Source organism: Erythrolamprus reginae, chromosome 11 (assembly GCF_031021105.1).
Source record: "Erythrolamprus reginae isolate rEryReg1 chromosome 11, rEryReg1.hap1, whole genome shotgun sequence".
NCBI classification, from domain to species: Eukaryota; Metazoa; Chordata; class Lepidosauria; order Squamata; family Dipsadidae; genus Erythrolamprus; species Erythrolamprus reginae.
In genome coordinates, this window is record NC_091960.1 from 33,532,990 (window position 1) to 33,542,423 (window position 9,434).

The window sequence follows — 9,434 nt, forward strand, 5'->3', positions numbered from 1 at the left end:
CAGAGGAAGTGTTAGCCCGCCCCGCCTCCTCCGCGTTTGGCGTCGGTTGCTACGGTTACAACACTGATATGGGGGGGGGGGGGGGAGAGAGAGAATGATGGGAAATTCCACAATAAGTTATAGCGGCCGGTAGCTGCGCGGATGCTTTGGTTGGTTTGCAGGAAATGGCTGAAAAGACCTGACTGAAGCTTTGAATCACTACTTCTTTTCCACATGTTAGGCTCCCCGCCACCATCTGTACAGGCTTCAAACTTGGCCACTTTAAGCCTCGTAGACTTCAACTCCCAGAATTCTCCAGCCAGCTTTGCTGGCTGGAGAATTCTGGGAGTTGAAGTCCACAAGCCTTAAAATGGTGAAGTTTGAGGACCCTGATTGGGAGTCCATGGTTTGTAACCTCTAATGTTCTCATCTACAGTAGTTCTTTTTTCTCATTCAGTGGTTTTTACTGTAGAGTGCCCTTCACTATTATTTCATTTTTTAAAAAATATTCTTTTCATTTTTTTGCAAGGCAAAAATTATTTCAATTTTGTTTAAACATACAAGCAGAATTTCTCTTTTAATACTCCTTGTTCACACTAAATGAACAAAGCAAAACAATTTTGAAAACAAAAAAAATGAACATTAACAGCCACAAATTTGGTATTTCCAAACTTTTTTTCTTTATACTGTACGTTATTTACAAGACTACTGATTTTACATATTGAAAATGGTGTAAAAAGAATGCATTGGCAGACAACCACGTTTGAAAGGGCGGAAAAACAAGAGAAGAGGAATTATAGACAGTTTTTAGAACCACCAAAAAGTTGGTTAAAAATGTTTGTTTTTAAAAAATCAGATATAATTTGAATTGGCTTTTCATTAACACAGTTTCAAATGTTACATAGAAACATAGAAGACTGATGGCAGAAAAAGACCTCATGGTCCATCTAGTCTGCCCTTATACTATTTCCTGTATTTTATCTTACAATGGATATATGTTTATCCCAGGCATGTTTAAATTCAGTTACTGTGGATTTACCAAACACGTCTGCTGGAAGTTTGTTCCAAAGATCTACTACTCTTTCAGTGAAATAATATTTTCTCACGTTGCTTTTGATCTTTCCCCCAACTAACTTCAGATTGTGCCCCCTTGTTCTTGTGTTCACTTTCCTATTAAAAACACTTCCCTCCTGAAACTTATTTAACCCTTTAACATATTTAAATGTGTCGATCATGTCCCCCCTTTTCCTTCTGTCCTCCACACTATACAGATTGAGTTCATGAAGTCTTTCCTGATACGTTTTATGCTTAAGACCTTCCACCATTCTTGTAGCCCGTCTTTGGAGCCGTTCAATTTTGTCAATATCTTTTTGTAGGTGAGGTCTCCAGAGCTGAACACAGTACTCCAAATGTGGTCTCACCAGCTGCTCAACTTCATATGGGTTGGAAACCTTTTCCCAGCCCATTCCCAGCTAACATCCACTGCAAACTGCTTCTACAAACCCTACTTATTTCCATATGCCTAGTCATCTTTTTTATGATACATTTTATGTTATTTCATTGTTTTTAATTGCATGTTCATCCACCCACAGAAATAAACTAGCCAAACAAATGGATCTTGCAGATTGGAGGTGCAACAAGTAATGTTTTAGAAGCATGTGTGTGACTGCCTATACCACTGTGCTTTCCACTGGCGGAGGTTTCCGGATACTTTTCAAGGGCACGCCTGTGTAGAGTGTGTTACATTTACCCAAAAAGACCTTGATTTTGTGTGTGAATGGTCAACTATCTGGCAACTCCAAATCTCAACCCAAAAATGCTCTGTCCTACACATTGGCAAAAAGAATCAGAACACCAAATACAAACTGAACAAACAGGACCTTACAGACAACCCTCACTCCATAAAAGACCTTGGAATATTCATTTCAAATGACCTAAGTGTCAAACCCCACTCCAACAACATCGCCAAAAAGGCTTCAAAAGTGTCAACCTAATAATAATAATAATAATAATAATAATAATAATAATAATAATAATAATTTATTAGATTTGTATGCCGCCCCTCTCCGAAGACTCGGGGTGGCTCACAACAAGCGATAAAACAATATTGTACAGGCACAAATCTAATATTAAGAAAAAAACTAAAAAACCCTATCAATTAAAAACCAAACAGCACATACATACCAAACATAAATTATAATAAGCTTGGGGGAAAGGTGTCTCAAATCCCCCATGCCTGGCGGTATAGATGGGTCTTAAGTAGTTTACGGAAGACGAGGAGGGTGGGAGCAGTTCTAATCTCCGGGGGGAGTTGATTCCAGAGGGCCGGGGCCGCCACAGAGAAGGCTCTTCCCCTGGGGCCCGCCAGACGACATTGTTTAGTCGACGGGACCCGGAGAAGGCCAACTCTGTGGGACCTTATCGGCCGCTGGGATTCGTGCGGTAGTAGGCGGTTCCGGAGGTATTCTTGTCCAATGCCATGTAGGGCTTTAAAGGTCATGACCAACACTTTGAATTGTGACCGGAAACTGATCGGCAGCCAATGCAAGCCACGGAGTGTTGTAGAAACGTGGGCGAATCTAGGAAGCCCCACGATAGCTCTCGCGGCTGCGTTCTGCACGATCTGAAGTTTCCGAACACTATATAGCTTCTGCGCCGGTAATCTCACACTACTAACCACAGCATAGACAACTTTAGCTAGACCAATCCTTGAATACAGCTCATCTGTCTGGAACCCACACTACATTTCGGACATAAACACTCTAGAAAATATCCAGAGATACTTTACTAGAAGAGCCCCCCCTTCCTCTGCTGGTACTTACCGTTTCTCCAAACTACTCAACATTTCTGCTACCGGTTCTCCAGAATTGGTTAGCACCTGCTGAATCCTCCCCTTGACTCCTGGTGATTGCCTGGACTAGTTCCTGCAGTTTTCATGGCAATATTTTATTTTATTTTATTTTTAATTTGTTTTGTCAAGCACGTATTGGTGGTATACAAATATATAACAATACAGTGGTACCTCTACCTAAACGCCTCTACTTAAGAACTTTTCTCGATAAGAACCGGGTGTTCAAGATTTTTTTTGCCTCTACTTAAGAACCATTTTTTACTTAAGAACCTGAACCCAGAAAAATTTCCCAGGAAATTTGAGACGAGCATGAAGGACCGGCCAGTTTCCTGCCATTCCCCTTTTAATCCCAGCCATCTCTGGCTTTTCTGGTCTGCCAGTGGAGCCTTTCCCCCTGTCGCCCACCTGGGTTTCTCTCTCTGGCGCAGTGTATGGGACGCAACCTCGCGCCGGGTATATGGGAGATGCGTGCTCCTCCTTGCTGCCTCAAAGTCTTTCTTTTTGTTGTTGTTAAGCCTTAAAGTTTTGGATTTTTTTGATTCCCCTCCCCTCACCTTCTTCCTTCGGCAGCAACTGTCCTCCTCCTCTTCTTCCTCCTCCTCCTCCTCCCACCCAAATTCCGAGCTTTTATTTCTTTCCTAATGGGTTTCCACACATTATTTGCTTTTACATTGATTCCTATGGGAAAAATTGCTTCTTCTTACAAACTTTTCTACTGAAGAACCTGGTCACGGAACGAATTAAGTTCTTAAGTAGAGGCACCACTCTATTTATATACATGATACAGTACTAGTAAAAGAGAAACATTAGGACAGGGGACGGAAGGCATGCTGGTGCACTTATGCAAAATACACATTTTATACACATTTTATTTATTTATTCATTCGTCCATTCATTTATTCATCCATTCATCCATTTATTGATTTGATTGATTTGATTTGATTTGATTTTGTTTTGTTTTGCTTTGCTTTGCTTTGCTTTATTTATTTGATTTGATTTGTATGCCGCCCTTCTCCGAAGGCTCAGGACAGCTCGCAACATATCATATCAAAACAACATAACAATACATCTAAGAATCCAATTCATATAGCTAAAAAAAGAGTTTAAAAGCTCTAATATAATTTAAAAAAAGCATTCATCACCATTCGCTCAACAAAACATACGAAACACTTGTTGGTTAGGGGGCTAAGATCTAATCTATACACATTTTACACACAGGCAATGCAAAAATCAAAACCTGTTTTTGCATTGCCTGTGTAGGAAGACTCATAAAACACGCCCCCCCCCCCATTTATTTCCATGCTCCCATAGAAGGCAAAAAAATAACCATCCCCAGAAGCCAATGCAATCCCTGCCTTCCAGCCAGACTGGCCTCAATTAACACCCCGCCCCCACACTCGATGGAAGACTGAGACAGGCTGAATTAACAGGATTAAGTCAGGAGACACAAAGCCGCACAGAATTTGCATCCTAGCCTTGACCCTAATCACCACCCAGGAAACCAAATAGGGAATATTTAATAGTTGTTTTCTTTATTGTCCTTCCTTCTGTAGTACCTTAGTATGATCCTTAATTACTTTTAAAATAGGAAACATAGAAACATAGAAGACTGACGGCAGAAAAAGACCTCATGGTCCATCTAGTCTGCCCTTATACTATTTCCTGTATTTTATCTTAGGATAGATATATGTTTATCCCAGGCATGTTTAAATTCAGTTACTGTGGATTTACCAACCACGTCTGCTGGAAGTTTGTTCCAAGGATCTACTACTCTTTCAGTCAAATAATATTTTCTCATGTTGCTTTTGATCTTTCCCCCAACTAACTTCAGATTGTGTCCCCTTGTTCTTGTGTTCACTTTCCTATTAAAAACACTTCCCTCCTGAACCTTATTTAACCCTTTAACATATTTAAATGTTTCGATCATGTCCCCCCTTTTCCTTCTGTCCTCCAGACTATACAGATTGAGTTCATGAAGTCTTTCCTGATAGGTTTTATGCTTAAGACCTTCCACCATTCTTGTAGCCTGTCTTTGGACCCGTTCAATTTTGTCAATATCTTTTTGTAGGCGTCAGTCTTCTATGTTTCTATGTTTCTAAGCTGTAATTCCCACCTTTTCGATGGTAATGTAATGTAGTCAAGTTATTCGTGGCAATGCTTTGTTTTTTTAAAAATATTGATAATAATTATTTATTAAATTTATAGGCTCCCTGACTCTCAGTAAATCTGGGCAGTTTTAAAACCTATTTAAGAATGTAAACAAAGAAAGGGGGAAGAATATCTACAAACTATAAAATTATAATACAGTAATTTACTTCATATAAGGAAAAGAGAAAAACATTACTTACTCTAGCAGAAAATCTTTCTATGAATAACATAAAATTGGAAGAAAACAATCACAAATCAGTTTTGCACTTTTAAAAGTGTTCATAGGTTTTGACTGACAGTTAAAATAATAATTAGCAGTCAAAATAATAAGAATTTCTAACCTTTTTAAAGCAGACTATCCATAACTGTATCATCAATTAGACAAAACACTTAAGAAAGCTCCAAGGTCCCTTCAGACTTTTAAAGAGAAATCCAGATTTCAGATGTGTAGATGCCATAGTCCACAAAGTTTTAAATTAAATTAAATTTAATTAATTGGACCTATTGCAAACCCAATACAGTACTGTAGTATTAAACAGGAGAAATACCTCTAGCCTGCCACCTTGTGGCTTTAAGACATCATTGCTTACATACAAACAATATGTTACCTTATCTTTTAACATGATTGCCTGGTTCACATAATACACGAAACATGAAGTGCTTTGTTTTGATTTAGCCACAATGGTATAATTGACTAGGTGGGTCAATGGCTAATACACTGAGCTTGTCGATCAGAAAGGGTGGCAATTCAGCTGTTCAAATCCCTAGTATAGGTCTCCTGAGTGAGTAGGGGGTTGGACTAGATGACCTCCAAGGTCCCTTCCAACTCTGTTACTGTTACTGTGTGTAAAGCATGACTGTGAGATCAAACTAATACTTTTTGGAACAGCACACAAAAGGTCAAAGTCAGTAAAGCAGTCATGAAACACCAAGATCAGATAATCCTCCACAATGGCCAAACCCACAGGCTGCTATTTATAGCAGCCTCACTAATTACCACAGCCCCACCCAACCACGGGTGGCCTCATTTTCTTTGATAATAATCTCTCAGTTGTTGCTGCCTATGCATCGCTCTCCGCATGCGTGGCTGTATCATTAACTCTTGTTCCGAATCCAAGGAGGAGCTAGATAATTGACCTCCTTCTGGGCTGTCTGCCACACTCTCCTCCTCCCTGTCACTCATGTCTTCTTGGTCAGAGGAGCCTTCATCAGCAGATTCCACTGGGGGGGGGGCAAAACAGGCCTGCAGCATGTGGATGTCTCCCCCACATCCACAGTCCTTGGGGCAAGAGCTGGGCCAGAGCTAACCACAACAAATAATCAATTAAATCGAAGGATGATCAGAAACATTGTCTCTTTCTGATAATTGGGAAAACATTCACAAACCAAAAGAATACTTCATCATGCTGAATCCATCTCTCCAGTTTATTCGGAGAAAGATAAACTTTTTTTTTTTTAAAAAAAGGAGGAATTTCCTGGCAAGGGAACAATAATTTGAATGCAATTTTAAAACTACATGACATCCAACAATAAATAGGCCTTTAATGCATAAAAGCAAGAGCAATAACTATTTTGAGCTACGCTACCTGGGAATTCTGGAAGTTATAGGTCTCAACAGATCTGGAAGAGGTGGGATAATAAGAGTCCTTCATAAATACTTTCCTTTGACTACCTGTATACATAGGAGAAAGTTCTCATGAACAAAACTATGGGACAAAAAGGCACTGATCTTTATAGCATGAAAACCAGCCTTATAAAGTGGTTTTTAAAAAAAATTATTTATTTATTTATTTATTTATTTATTTATTTATTTATTTATTTATTTATTGGATTTGTATGCCGCCCCTCTCCGTAGACTCAGGGCGGCTAACAACAATAATAAAAAACAGCATGTAAATCCAATACTAAAACAACTAAAAAACCCTTATTTTAAAACCAATCATACATATAAACAAACATACCATGCATAAATTGTAAAGGCCTAGGGGGAAAGAGTATCTCAGTTCCCCCATGCCTGACGGCAGAGGTGGGTTTTAAGGAGCTTACGAAAGGCGAGGAGGGTGGGGGCAATTCTAATCTCTGGGGGGAGTTGGTTCCAGAGGGCTGGGGACGCCACAGAGAAGGCTCTTCCCCTGGGCCCCGCCACTTCACGTGTTAAACTGGCTCTTGTGTCTCAGATCTACCGGGTCATTCATGGTCCTCCTGTGGTGTTGGTCCTCCCTGGAACTTAAAAAACCTTTCTCCTAGTCCAGGGGTTCCCCAAACTTGACAACTTCACGACTTGTGAACTTCAACTCCCAGAATTCCTCAGCCAGCATACACTGAGGAATTCTGGGAGTTGAAGTCCACAAGTGCAGAGAAGAGCAACAATTCTGGGAGTTGAAATCCACAAACCGTAAAGTTGCCAGCGTTGGGGACTCCTGTCCTAGGACTAGGGCAGAGGTAGAATGGATTTCACAAAATAAAAAAACATTTTGTTCCCATGATGCCATCAAGAAGGCAGAAGAGGCCTCTCTTCTGGTGAACTTTATAAAGAGTCCGTGGGAAGCAAAGTCCAGCTTGTGTATTTTGGACCTGTTATTGACCCTCTCTAAAAGTCCTACGGGGACAGTGTCTTCTTGATGTGATTAAGACACAGAAAAAGCAGCCTATCACTCACACACACACCCCACCAAATTTGGACGTTCTCCAGGGAGGATATTGTCTACCCGAAGGAGATGGTCACATCGAAATCGCCTCCTTTCCGTTCTTGAGCCTGAACTTGGGAAAAAAAAATCAGTGCTGTCACTCCATCCATTTTGGCAGCTCAGCTCCACGACAAACATATTATGCTGGGCTTAAGGTTGAAGTCCGTTTTCATAGGATGTGTTTGTTTTTACGATAGTAGGGCAGAGAGAGAAGGTTATTTACATGGAATCCAGCCAAGGCCTTGCTGCCTGAACATTTTGCTCCCTGGATGCAACATTACCCTGCGACCTTGAAAAGGGGGAAAAAAATAGGGCTATTACTAAGACTCAGCAGCAGGGGTGAAAAACTCCCATTTTGCTTGTGCCTGTCAGTCGTCGGAGAGCCAGTCGTGAAGGGAGTGTGAGGCTCCGCCCACTCACTCAGATGCCGCCGTTTGGGTTCTTTTATCCTCTGCACGCCCATCCTTGTTGGAAGGATGAATTAACCTTGAGCCTCCTGAGATTTGATCTGCCAAACGGCTGGCAGCTAGTGATCAGCAGAAGTAGCTTGCAGTACTGCGCCACCAAGGCTCTTAGAATAGCATAGCATTTATTTATTTATTGTTAGAGTTGAAAGGGACCATGAAGGCCATCAAGTCCAACCCCCTGCCCAAGCAGGAACCCTATAGCACACCAGTCAAGTGGCAGTTCAATCTTCTCTTAAAAATGTCCAGAGTGTTGGAGTTCACAACGTCCGCTGGTAGGTTGTTCCATTGGTTGATTGCTCTGACCGTCAGGAAGTTCCTCCTTATCTCCATGTTGAATCTCTCCTTGGTCAGCTTCCAGCTGTTGTTCCTCGTCTGACCCTCTGGTGCCTTGGAGAATAAAGTGATCCCCTCCTGTCTGTGACATCCCCTCCTATACTTGTAGACTGCTATCATGTCCGCTCTGGCCCTCCTTTTCTCTAGGCTATCCATGCCCAGTTCCCTCAGTCTCTCTTCGTAAGTCTTGGTTTCCAGTCCCTTAATCATCTTGGTTGCTCTTTTTTGCACCTTCTCCAGAGTTTCAATGTCTCTTTTGAAGTGTGGTGACCAGAACTGAATACAGTACTCCAGGTGTGGTCGGACCAGGGCATAGTAGAGTGGTATTAAGACCCTAGCATAGCATAGAATAGAATAACAGAGTTGGAAGGGACCTTGGAGGTCTTCAAGTCCAGTGTTTCCCAACCTTGGCCACTTGAAGATATTTGGACTTCAACTCCCAGAATTTCCCAGCCAGCAAACACTGGCTGGGGAATTCTGGGAGTTGAAGTCCAGATATATTCAAGTGGCCAAGGTTGGGAAGCACTGTTGTAGTCCAATCCCTTGCTTAGGCAGGAAACCCTACACTACTTCAGACAAATCGTTATCCAACATCTTCTTAAAAATTTCCAGTGTTGGAGCATTCACAACTTCTGGAGGCAAACTGTCCCATGATTAATTGTTCTAACTGTCAGTTTTAGCAGCTTTTCGTTATAATTTAGTAGCTTTTCATTATAATGAACAATTATTATGTCTGCTTTTCAAGAATTTGAGATGATTTACCTCTAAATGAAAATAAGTAGGAAGCAAGAAGGAAGTCAGCTAGTTGTAGGCTTCGTATGTTGAAGAAACTACATACTGTATTAGACTATTTAGAGGTTGTTTCCTCCGGTGAGACAAATTTTATGGGCTGCATCATTTTGGTAGAAAAAGAACCAGGCAACATTTCTTAAAGAACTTTCAAGGACGAACACATTAATGATACCTGCC